Here is a 12,023-nt window from a genome sequence, read left to right as displayed (position 1 = left end):
CACGAGTTCGCTTTCTCATGGATCTGCTGCAGGATTCATAGATAGCTTCCTGCAGTCTGGTAGCCATTCCATTTACACCGTTTGTCCCCTGTGGCCAGTTCTCTGTGGACTTGACAAGCTGTTTGTCAAAGATGGGCCACTTTGCTAAGTTTGTGTTATATGTCGCCAATTTCTCTGTCTCTCTCCTCCTTTGGGGTGCTTTGATATTGTATGTTATAGCCCTGTGGTCACTTGATGTCCATTCCTCATGAATCATCCAGTTGCACAGAGCTCTGGCTGCTGGGGGAGTACAGATTGTCACATCGATGTTGCTTTGTCCATTTGGGCCACAGTATGTTGTGAGGTCTGACATTTCGTTCATCACTATTAGTCCTCTTTGTGCGATGAAGTCTTCAAGCATTCTGCCCGCTTCATCTGTCATGGAACTATACCAGACTGGTGAGTTTGCGTTCGAGTCCAGTCCTACTATGACCGGTTTCCCTTCTAGCTGATCCAGGAGAGTGTCTAATTTTTGCAGGAATTCGTCTATAGGTGCCCCATATTGGCAGTATATACTGGCTATGTACATTTCCCCAAATTCTCCGTTAATGCTGGCGACAGCCATGTGGGTATTGCTGAAATTTGTCAGCTGCATAGCTGTTATCACTTGATATCTGGTTGCTATTGCTGCCTTTGGTGGACCATCTTTAGAGTTGTACATAAGTTGGAAATCTGATGGATATCCACCTACGATATTATTGAGACAGTAGGGCTCTTGGATCAATAGCACATCTATGTTTTCCTCAAGGATTCGGTGCGCCAGTTGGTCTGGAACTATCCTTGCTCTTTGCCCATTTATCTGTAATATTTTTATGTCTCTGTACTGTGTTCCTGTCTGCATTCTTCTTCCTCGTTGTGGCACTCCATTGTTGTTACTGTCCATAGTCAGTTCTACTGTTTTGTATTGTCTTGATCCTGATGTATTCTGGGCATGTTTTGTCAGTCACTGCGTGAGTATGCGGCTTCTTCGCACGCTTGCAGTTTGCACATTGGGCCTGTTGGTTCTTTTTTGTGCATTCTTTGAAAGTGTGTCCTGATTCTGCACAGTGGCCGCAGGTAGTTTCTGCATTTTTACACTTTGCTGCTGTGTGTCCATGACCCTGGCATTTAAAGCATCTGCTTATATTGTTATAGTCCTGCACTTTGTGAGAGGTGCAATTTATGTAGACGCGACCTTGTTTAGACAGACTGTTCCACACCTTTGTTGTTACTTCCAGCACTAGGTTTGCCTCTTCCCTGTTTCTCGGACCAGTCTTAAACAGTACCTTGGTACCCTCCATAACCTCCTCCCTCTGAATGTTAAGTCTTGCGAGGTTTCTCTCGTATAGTTCCATTTTCAATTCCTCCTCATTTGTGTTCCTCGGAACATCAAAGATTATTATCTTTGGGTTTCTCTTCTTTGGATCTGAGACTGTTAATCCAGATTGTGTTACTGCACCACACTTCCTGATTTTATCAACGTCCTGGTCATTAGGGACTTCGAGGACAATGCCATTTTCTCTGGTCTTCTTGCATCTTGATATGCGAACATCCTTCAGCGATGTTGAAATAAGGTTTCTTACAGTTTCTTCGACTTCCTCTCCAGTTTTCTGATAGCCTTCTGCTGGCTTGATCATTAGCACTTTCGAATGTTGCGTTTTCATGGGCTGTTGTTTAGGTGCTGGTTTGGCAGCTGCCTTGCTGGCATAGCTTTCGACCTCTGATGAAGCATTTGTTTCCAGGGTCTTCACGCACCTTAGCTCTGTTTTGAGTTCTAGGATCTCCATCTGATACTTCTTCAGTATCTGTTCGTATTCAGATAGCTTCCCTAGAATGAATCTTTTTTGTCCATTGTTTATCTTGTTTGTGTCATTAAAAATGAAGGCTTCCATCTCTTCCCTGATGTTCACCATTTCCTGGAGATCTGAGCATCTTCCTGAGTCCTCCTTGTCTGTGGTGACCACAGAGTTTGCACCAGGTTCATTTGCTGCTCCGAGACTCTCTTTGCTGAGCCCCATTTTGGGGCAGTTACTCTGGTACACTCAGTCCTTTAGGCCGTGATATCGCTATAGGGCGTTAATGGCTCATAGACAAGTCGATTCTCACCGCCCAACACACTATCCTATCTACTAAATGTGTTGCCTAATCTATCATAGAATTACGAGATGTAACGAAGAAAAAAAAAAAAAAAAAAAAAAAAAAAAAAAAAAAAAAAAAAAAAAATTTTGCACTGCTTTTTGCTACAATCGTGACTTAGATTTATGTCATTTAGTTTCTCAGACTATTTAGCAAGTGATGGAAAGCAAGATCATATTATAACTAGGGGAAGACTACACTATCAATATATTACCTAATAAGATTTTAAGATCTACTGTATCGGTAGAAAGCTTGCAGTTTAGTGCTCGTATGCTGGCTACTCAGCACACACAAGATTCCTTTCAAAACCTAAATGCCTAACCTATAGCACAAGAGACATCTTTAAACACTAAACACTGGTTTGAAAAGAGAAGGAAGTAAGCTACAGAATGATATTCACAATGGTTATCTGCTATCTGCTAAATACGTGGCCTAATCTATCATAGAATTACGAGATGTAACAATACATTTTGCACTGCTTTTTGCTACACTCGTGACTTAAATTTATGTCATTTTAGTTCCTCAGACTTATTTAGCAAGTGATGGAAAGCAAGATCATATTAGAACTAGGGGAAGACTACACTATCAATATATTACCTAATAAAATTTTAAGAGCTACTGTATCGGTAGAAAACTTTCAGTTTTCTGTCACTGCTCGTATGCACGCGCACGCTGGCTACTCAGCACGCACAAGATTCCTTATAAAACCTAAATGCACACACAAGATTCCTTTTAAAACCTAAATGCCTAACCTACAGCACAAGAGACATCTTTAAGTACTAAACACTGGTTTGTACTAAGAAGGGAGTAGGCTACAGAAAGATATTCACAATGGTTATTTGTAGCTTTGGTAACGGCATGAATTTTGCCGATTACTGTATCCACATTCCGGCAAGCTGCACGGTACACACGACATCACTTCCACAGGCCTTAACCCTAAACTAACACAGCCAAAAACAGAAGTAACAACCTATCATCTACGGGAAAATTTGTTTCTTAAATAGTAGCGGGTAGCGGAAGGAAAAATCGGATGCGCACGCCTCCCAGCCGAGTGGTACGCACTGCTCCACTATTTTAATTTCAGTTACTAACTTTACAAGCCATTGGCACCGAAGAAGACATTATGTGATGATAGAAGGATCTTACGTACTAGAACAATATTTATACATATACTTTTGGTGAGTTGGCAGCGGCAGGGGGCAAATTTACGTGAACCCGCGATTAGGCATGCGGGTACTATCGCTCACACTGGACAAAAGTGGCTGCTGTTCGGCAAGTGCGAGAAAGACCTAGCCTTTTCTCGCTGGGGATCGAGAGGGTAATAAATGGACTTCTAGACAGTGCACATGGCATTTACTTTCAACTTATTCCTATATTGGGTAACAAATTCTTAACCGCGTGAAGGACTGCGGACTATGACAGAATACAGAGGATATGTCTTAATCCATGGAGGGAAAATACTTCTTAAACTGCTCCATTTGAGAGGGGATTAAGCTGGGTACACGGCCCTGATGCTCGGTTTTTGCTCGAGAAGGCGCTGGCCCTGTTAATACGAGTGACCAGACACAGCGCGGCACGCGCGGCTGGACGGCAACGCGTGTGCGCGGCCGTAGGGAAAACCGATATAATTGTTAAATCTTGAAAGAGACACCCTAATTTTCCTACGTCGTCTGATGGAGCATGAGGACGTTTACAAACCGGTGGGCTCGGATTTTTTCCTCCGCCCGGTTTTTGGGTGAAAATCGGCAACTTCCGGTCGCCACGTGGTTACCACGTATTCTTCGCTACGATTGCCTGTAACTTTGAAACTAACAAAGGAAGAGACAGTTTTTTAGGCACTATCTGATAGAGAAAGACTCCGAGAATACAGCCGTGTGCTTGGATGCTAGCTAACCCCTTGCACTGGACGGATGGGAACGGATTTCTAAACACACGCGGAACGCGCGGAAGACAAAGGGCAGCTCATGACCACCAAAAGAGCAGTTCCTGGGAACAGTGGACCACTTTACCGTGCATTATCAACTGAAATACGGTTAATTACGCCCATTCAGTCCCACTCAGATGGAAAAATCCCCGAAATTTAGGTACATCACGAGATTAGGAAAACATCGACAATTGGAGAAAAACGGATAAAAATACCTGTTGGATGATGCTGGTAATGCGTCAGCGACGTTGCACGATGTAGTCTGCGTCGATGAAGCACTTCACAAACACCAGAAACTCCATACATATACAGAAAAACACGGAAATTTCGAATTTCGAAAATGTCACGACAACTAAAAAACGGTAAGAGCGACGGCAAAGAAAATTCTACACACGTTGTATGGTCACGACGCGAAGCACTGTGCCAAATTTCAGCTCGTTCGCACACGTTTTTCCCACCCAAAACGCCGAAAGAACGAGAGCGCACGCGAGGCTCGACCGCACGCGACGAGGACGCGGGAATCTCGTTAATCCATTCATGCGCGTCACTAATTAGATGACGAGGCATTTGGCTACCTTAAGAGAGTCATAGTTACTCCCGCCGTTTACCCGCGCTTGCTTGAATTTCTTCACGTTGACATTCAGAGCACTGGGCAGAAATCACATTGCGTCAACACCCGCTAGGGCCATCGCAATGCTTTGTTTTAATTAGACAGTCGGATTCCCCCAGTCCGTGCCAGTTCTGAGTTGATCGTTGAATGGCGGCCGAAGAGAATCCGCGCACCCGCGCGCCGCCGGAGGAGCACGCTAAGGCGGACGCGGCCTCGCAGCAAGGAAGATCCGTGGGAGGCCAAGGCACGGGACCGAGCTCGGATCCTGCACGCAGGTTGAAGCACCGGGGCGCGAACGCCGCGCAGGCGCGCGCATCCTGCACCGCCGACCAGCACGAGGCCGACCAACGGCGAGAGCAGACCACGCCCGCGCTAAACGCCCGCACTTACCGGCACCCCTACGGCACTCACCTCGCCCAGGCCCGGCACGTTAGCGCTGACCCACTTCCCGACCAAGCCCGACACGCCCCGATCCTCAGAGCCAATCCTTATCCCGAAGTTACGGATCCAATTTGCCGACTTCCCTTACCTACATTATTCTATCGACTAGAGGCTCTTCACCTTGGAGACCTGCTGCGGATATGGGTACGAACCGGCGCGACACCTCCACGTGGCCCTCTCCCGGATTTTCAAGGTCCGAGGGGAAGATCGGGACACCGCCGCAACTGCGGTGCTCTTCGCGTTCCAAACCCTATCTCCCTGCTAGAGGATTCCAGGGAACTCGAACGCTCATGCAGAAAAGAAAACTCTTCCCCGATCTCCCGACGGCGTCTCCGGGTCCTTTTGGGTTACCCCGACGAGCATCTCTAAAAGAGGGGCCCGACTTGTATCGGTTCCGCTGCCGGGTTCCGGAATAGGAACCGGATTCCCTTTCGCCCAACGGGGGCCAGCACAAAGCGCATCATGCTATGACGGCCCCCATCAACATCGGATTTCTCCTAGGGCTTAGGATCGACTGACTCGTGTGCAACGGCTGTTCACACGAAACCCTTCTCCGCGTCAGCCCTCCAGGGCCTCGCTGGAGTATTTGCTACTACCACCAAGATCTGCACCGACGGCGGCTCCAGGCAGGCTCACGCCCAGACCCTTCTGCGCCCACCGCCGCGACCCTCCTACTCGTCAGGGCTTCGCGGCCGGCCGCAAGGACCGGCCATGACTGCCAGACTGACGGCCGAGTATAGGCACGACGCTTCAGCGCCATCCATTTTCAGGGCTAGTTGCTTCGGCAGGTGAGTTGTTACACACTCCTTAGCGGATTCCGACTTCCATGGCCACCGTCCTGCTGTCTTAAGCAACCAACGCCTTTCATGGTTTCCCATGAGCGTCGATTCGGGCGCCTTAACTCGGCGTTTGGTTCATCCCACAGCGCCAGTTCTGCTTACCAAAAGTGGCCCACTTGGCACTCCGATCCGAGTCGTTTGCTCGCGGCTTCAGCATATCAAGCAAGCCGGAGATCTCACCCATTTAAAGTTTGAGAATAGGTTGAGGTCGTTTCGGCCCCAAGGCCTCTAATCATTCGCTTTACCGGATGAGACTCGTACGAGCACCAGCTATCCTGAGGGAAACTTCGGAGGGAACCAGCTACTAGATGGTTCGATTAGTCTTTCGCCCCTATACCCAGCTCCGACGATCGATTTGCACGTCAGAATCGCTACGGACCTCCATCAGGGTTTCCCCTGACTTCGTCCTGGCCAGGCATAGTTCACCATCTTTCGGGTCCCAACGTGTACGCTCTAGGTGCGCCTCACCTCGCAATGAGGACGAGACGCCCCGGGAGTGCGGAGGCCGCCGCCCCGTGAAGGGCGGGGAAGCCCCATCCTCCCTCGGCCCGCGCAAGGCGAGACCTTCACTTTCATTACGCCTTTAGGTTTCGTACAGCCCAATGACTCGCGCACATGTTAGACTCCTTGGTCCGTGTTTCAAGACGGGTCGTGAAATTGTCCAAAGCTGAAGCGCCGCTGACGGGAGCGATTATTCCGCCCGAGAGCATCCCGAGCCAACAGCGGCGCGGGTCCGGGGCCGGGCCAGGTAGGTCCGTCATCCGGGAAGAACCGCGCGCGCTTGCCGGGAGCCCGAGCGCCCAAAGGGGCGAATCGACTCCTCCAGATATACCGCCGGGCAGCCAGCCAGGACACCGGGGCTCTGCCCAACAGACGCGAACCGAGGCCCGCGGAAGGACAGGCTGCGCACCCGGGCCGTAGGCCGGCACCCAGCGGGTCGCGACGTCCTACTAGGGGAGAAGTGCGGCCCACCGCACACCGGAACGGCCCCACCCCGCGGCGAGTGGAAAGGCAACCGGACACGACCCCGCCGCGGATTGCTCCGCGCGGGCGGCCGGCCCCATCTGCCGAGGGCGGAGGCCAGTGGCCGGATGGGCGTGAATCTCACCCGTTCGACCTTTCGGACTTTTCACGTTTACCCCAGAACGGTTTCACGTACTTTTGAACTCTCTCTTCAAAGTTCTTTTCAACTTTCCCTCACGGTACTTGTTCGCTATCGGTCTCGTGGTCATATTTAGTCTCAGATGGAGTTTACCACCCACTTGGAGCTGCACTCTCAAGCAACCCGACTCGAAGGAGAGGTCCCGCCGACGCTCGCACCGGCCGCTACGGGCCTGGCACCCTCTACGGGCCGTGGCCTCATTCAAGTTGGACTTGGGCTCGGCGCGAGGCGTCGGGTTAGTGGACCCTCCCAAACACCACATGCCACGACAGGCGGCAGCCTGCGGGGTTCGGTGCTGGACTCTTCCCTGTTCGCTCGCCGCTACTGGGGGAATCCTTGTTAGTTTCTTTTCCTCCGCTTAGTAATATGCTTAAATTCAGCGGGTAGTCTCGCCTGCTCTGAGGTCGTTGTACGAGGTGTCGCACGCCACACCGCCAGCCGGCTGTGCACGCTACCGAGAAAGTACCGGTATGCGAACCGCCAGGCGACGGGCGCGCATCGCACGTTTGAGGAGACGCGGCCGGCCCCACAGGCGGCCGCGACACTCCCAGGTCTGCGAAGCGGGGCAAACGCCGCGCGCTTCAGTATACGTAGCCGACCCTCAGCCAGACGTGGCCCGGGAACGGAATCCATGGACCGCAATGTGCGTTCGAAACGTCGATGTTCATGTGTCCTGCAGTTCACATGTCGACGCGCAATTTGCTGCGTTCTTCATCGACCCACGAGCCGAGTGATCCACCGTCCTGGGTGATCTTTTCTCAGTTTCCGCCGTCTCTTTCGAGACGGTCGCATAGGCGGGAGTGAGGCGTGTGGCGGCCCCTGTTCCAGCGTTCTGTGTCCAACGGCCTCACGGCCGACGGGCGTCGTACGGCTCCACACCGGAGCGGACAGGCACTCGGGCGAAAGTCATTCAAAACCGGCGCCAGGTGCCGCAGGCCAGCCGCTCCAGCGCTTCAGCGCTCGTACCACACAACATTGCCGCTAGTTTTGAGAGGCACGCGTGGTTCCGCACGCGGCGCACGGCTACGGCGAGCCGTACAGGTAGCGTGTTGCGCGACACGACACGCACATCGAAAGACATGCAGTCTAGTCGGTAATGATCCTTCCGCAGGTTCACCTACGGAAACCTTGTTACGACTTTTACTTCCTCTAAATGATCAAGTTTGGTCATCTTTCCGGTAGCATCGGCAACGACAGAGTCAATGCCGCGTACCAGTCCGAAGACCTCACTAAATCATTCAATCGGTAGTAGCGACGGGCGGTGTGTACAAAGGGCAGGGACGTAATCAACGCGAGCTTATGACTCGCGCTTACTGGGAATTCCTCGTTCATGGGGAACAATTGCAAGCCCCAATCCCTAGCACGAAGGAGGTTCAGCGGGTTACCCCGACCTTTCGGCCTAGGAAGACACGCTGATTCCTTCAGTGTAGCGCGCGTGCGGCCCAGAACATCTAAGGGCATCACAGACCTGTTATTGCTCAATCTCGTGCGGCTAGAAGCCGCCTGTCCCTCTAAGAAGAAAAGTAATCGCTGACAGCACGAAGGATGTCACGCGACTAGTTAGCAGGCTAGAGTCTCGTTCGTTATCGGAATTAACCAGACAAATCGCTCCACCAACTAAGAACGGCCATGCACCACCACCCACCGAATCAAGAAAGAGCTATCAATCTGTCAATCCTTCCGGTGTCCGGGCCTGGTGAGGTTTCCCGTGTTGAGTCAAATTAAGCCGCAGGCTCCACTCCTGGTGGTGCCCTTCCGTCAATTCCTTTAAGTTTCAGCTTTGCAACCATACTTCCCCCGGAACCCAAAAGCTTTGGTTTCCCGGAGGCTGCCCGCCGAGTCATCGGAGGAACTGCGGCGGATCGCTGGCTGGCATCGTTTATGGTTAGAACTAGGGCGGTATCTGATCGCCTTCGAACCTCTAACTTTCGTTCTTGATTAATGAAAACATACTTGGCAAATGCTTTCGCTTCTGTTCGTCTTGCGACGATCCAAGAATTTCACCTCTAACGTCGCAATACGAATGCCCCCGCCTGTCCCTATTAATCATTACCTCGGGTTCCGAAAACCAACAAAATAGAACCGAGGTCCTATTCCATTATTCCATGCACACAGTATTCAGGCGGGCTTGCCTGCTTTAAGCACTCTAATTTGTTCAAAGTAAACGTGCCGGCCCACCGAGACACTCAATAAAGAGCACCCTGGTAGGATTTCAACGGGGTCCGCCTCGGGACGCACGAGCACGCACGGGGCGGTCGCACGCCTTCAGCTCGCCCCACCGGCAGGACGTCCCACGATACATGCCAGTTAAACACCGACGGGCGGTGAACCAACAGCGTGGGACACAAATCCAACTACGAGCTTTTTAACCGCAACAACTTTAATATACGCTATTGGAGCTGGAATTACCGCGGCTGCTGGCACCAGACTTGCCCTCCAATAGATACTCGTTAAAGGATTTAAAGTGTACTCATTCCGATTACGGGGCCTCGGATGAGTCCCGTATCGTTATTTTTCGTCACTACCTCCCCGTGCCGGGAGTGGGTAATTTGCGCGCCTGCTGCCTTCCTTGGATGTGGTAGCCGTTTCTCAGGCTCCCTCTCCGGAATCGAACCCTGATTCCCCGTTACCCGTTACAACCATGGTAGGCGCAGAACCTACCATCGACAGTTGATAAGGCAGACATTTGAAAGATGCGTCGCCGGTACGAGGACCGTGCGATCAGCCCAAAGTTATTCAGAGTCACCAAGGCAAACGGACCGGACGAGCCGACCGATTGGTTTTGATCTAATAAAAGCGTCCCTTCCATCTCTGGTCGGGACTCTGTTTGCATGTATTAGCTCTAGAATTACCACAGTTATCCAAGTAACGTGGGTACGATCTAAGGAACCATAACTGATTTAATGAGCCATTCGCGGTTTCACCTTAATGCGGCTTGTACTGAGACATGCATGGCTTAATCTTTGAGACAAGCATATGACTACTGGCAGGATCAACCAGGGAGCTGCGTCAACTAGAGCTGAGCAGCCGACCGCCCGGGAGTGTGTCCCGGGGGCCCGCACGAACACGCAAGCGTCCGCTCAATCATTCTGCAAACAGGAGGAGGCTGCGCTCCCCTGCACAATACACCTCGAAACCCTCTCAGGTCCCGGCGGCGCGCAGCGCCGTCCCAAGTACTTGGTCGGGTTCGAGAGAGGCGCAATCGCCCGGAGTTAGGCGAGTAGACGCTTTCGGTGCGACCACCCGTGCTCCCAACTGAGCTTGCCGCTGCCGACAGAGGCCCGGGAGCGTGCTGTCGTGGCATTGCCGGCGGGAGACAACACGCGCCACCTACGGTGACCGGCAGCTCCAACGCCAGCGCCACAGAAGGACAAAAGCCCCACTTGGGTGCCGAAGCGAACTCTCCCAGCACAGCGCACGCGCCAACACATCCGCACAGCTGCGATACAAACCACCAGCGAGAACCGCTGGGGCGACCGAGCAGCAGACGGCGTCGCGGCGCCGAGCGCCGGGCGGCGGCGCATCCTCAACGCACACAGTCCTCAATCGGACCAGCACACTGAAGATGTCCACCGCGCTTCGCACCGGGCCCGCGAGGACCTACTTTGGCCGCACGGCGCCGCGCGCAGGGTGCGCCGGCGCGCAGCTGCGACGCCTGCCGCGTCCGTCGGCCGGCGCGCCTGCCACTGGCCGCCCCCACCAGCCGGCTGTAGCGCGTGCGCCCACGCACCGCGCGGCCAGCACGCCGGGAGGCGCCCCCTCACCGGCCGGGGACGGTCCCACCCAGCCACCGCCGCGTATCGCTTCACACCCAGATGCCGTTCAGTTTCGTCGGCATGGTGGGTATCGCTGGAACAACCGGTTAGTACCTCAACCTATCGTCGCCATCACCGATTCACCCCTAGCGAGAACAACCGCACCACAACAGGTTACCATTTGTTCATTTGCGTAACTTCACCAGAAAACGCAGGCGTCCATCGCCATTTGCAACTTCAACGATTATTGCATGCCTGTGTCAGGTGTCACGCCACACTACGTCTGCCCACATACACGCAACAAAATGTGCACGCCTAGACAATACGTGGAAGGTGGCCCCCGTACGTATGCGATGTCCATTGCTCGAACGACTGTCAACCGGCCTCTGTAGCATGTCGCAGATATGGAACGCGGTGCACCATGCCATCACGGTGTGTGAGGAGAGACGACTAGGTCCGAATACATCAACAGACAGCTCATGCTGATCGCCATCCACGGCGTCCGTTCCTCCCACACGTCTCTATGGCGTACCACACTGCAATCCAGCTCTCATAGGGAGACGACACGTAGCTGCGTGCACAATATTTGCACTGTATGGTCCGCCGTTTTTGGGCGCAGTCGTTGTACGGTCACACATGTGCCACGATGTATCATTCAGTACATAAGGACGAATGTGCAGTACAGATTGTGGTTCACGCGTACGACATCAGCGGACAGTTGACACAGGCCGCACCACAACGTAGCCTGCGTACGTCGCATGCGAAGGGCATTGAACATGCAAACTTGTCACCAACCAGCTTGCGAAGGCAGGGGGCAAGGTGTGGACGTGGGGACGTGGGGAGGGGTGGGGGGGGCGGCATGTACGTCCTGCTGCCATCCACATTACAGTGTACAGCAGGAGCATGTGGAAAGTCAGCAAGACTTGCAAGGTGTTTAACATGAAGCGATACACAGGGGAGCGGGCAGTGCGAGTAGCGAACTATATTGCGAGGGTTGCGGGTGGGCAACACTACACTAATTGAACGAGTCGTATAACAATTACAGAGCAGGTTTAGGCGACAACGTGGGTTACGTTAGGGGACAACATGGGTTAGGTTAGGGGACAACATGGGTTAGGTTAGGGGACAACATGGGTTA

The 12,023-nt window shown here is 52.7% G+C and overlaps 2 non-coding genes across 2 annotated transcripts; both read right to left on the bottom strand.

Annotated features, from left to right (window-relative positions):
- Positions 1-7,725: 7,725 nt before the first annotated feature.
- LOC124772688 lies at positions 7,726-7,880 on the bottom strand. The gene has a single exon (XR_007014155.1). It is a non-coding gene; the product is annotated as a 5.8S ribosomal RNA (ribosomal RNA).
- Positions 7,881-8,224: 344 nt separating this feature from the next.
- On the bottom strand, positions 8,225-10,133 carry LOC124772835. Its single transcript, XR_007014294.1, has one exon. It is a non-coding gene; the product is annotated as a small subunit ribosomal RNA (ribosomal RNA).
- Positions 10,134-12,023: the final 1,890 nt, after the last annotated feature.

The sequence above is a fragment of the Schistocerca piceifrons genome, unplaced genomic scaffold (genome assembly GCF_021461385.2).
Source record: "Schistocerca piceifrons isolate TAMUIC-IGC-003096 unplaced genomic scaffold, iqSchPice1.1 HiC_scaffold_943, whole genome shotgun sequence".
NCBI lineage: Eukaryota > Metazoa > Arthropoda > Insecta > Orthoptera > Acrididae > Schistocerca > Schistocerca piceifrons.
The sequence above is the reverse complement of the archived record's forward strand: the minus strand, read 5'-3'. Positions and strand labels throughout refer to the sequence as shown.